Genomic DNA, 518 nt, shown 5'->3' with positions numbered 1-518 from the left:
CGTATCGCTGCGCCACCGTCTCCACTTTACCGCAGAACCGGCACTCCGGGGACGTGTCGGTGAAGCGCGCCAGGGAGGCGTTGGTGGTGACGGTGCCGCGGGCGATGCTCCAGCTGAGGTCGCCGATGCGGTTGTACGTCGGGGCTGGAGTAGAGTTGCCTCCAGCGAGGCCTCTCCGGAGAGACGCAGGGCAGCAGGGCTCTCCTCCAGGCATGGTCCTTGTGGCTCCTCAGGGTGTCTTGTTGGTGACACCGCACCATGTAGGAGTAGAGCACCTTCCTCTTGACGTTTGCGAAGGCCACCTCCGGTAGGTCTCCCAGCCGGCACAAGTCGTGATCCGCCTTCGCTTGTCAGCAGTGGCGATGCAGCGGCACGACAGAGAGCTCCGGTGGAGGGAGACCGAGAGGGGCCTCGTCATCCCCGATGCCGATGGGGGGCGTTCTCCCCCGCTGCCGCTGAGAAGGCCCCTTGGTTCGGCCAGGATCCAGGAAGCCACCCGGAACGACTGCAGCCCTGTC

The sequence above is a fragment of the Lampetra fluviatilis genome, chromosome 4, assembly GCF_964198595.1.
Source record: "Lampetra fluviatilis chromosome 4, kcLamFluv1.1, whole genome shotgun sequence".
NCBI lineage: Eukaryota > Metazoa > Chordata > Hyperoartia > Petromyzontiformes > Petromyzontidae > Lampetra > Lampetra fluviatilis.
The sequence above is the reverse complement of the archived record's forward strand: the minus strand, read 5'-3'. Positions refer to the sequence as shown.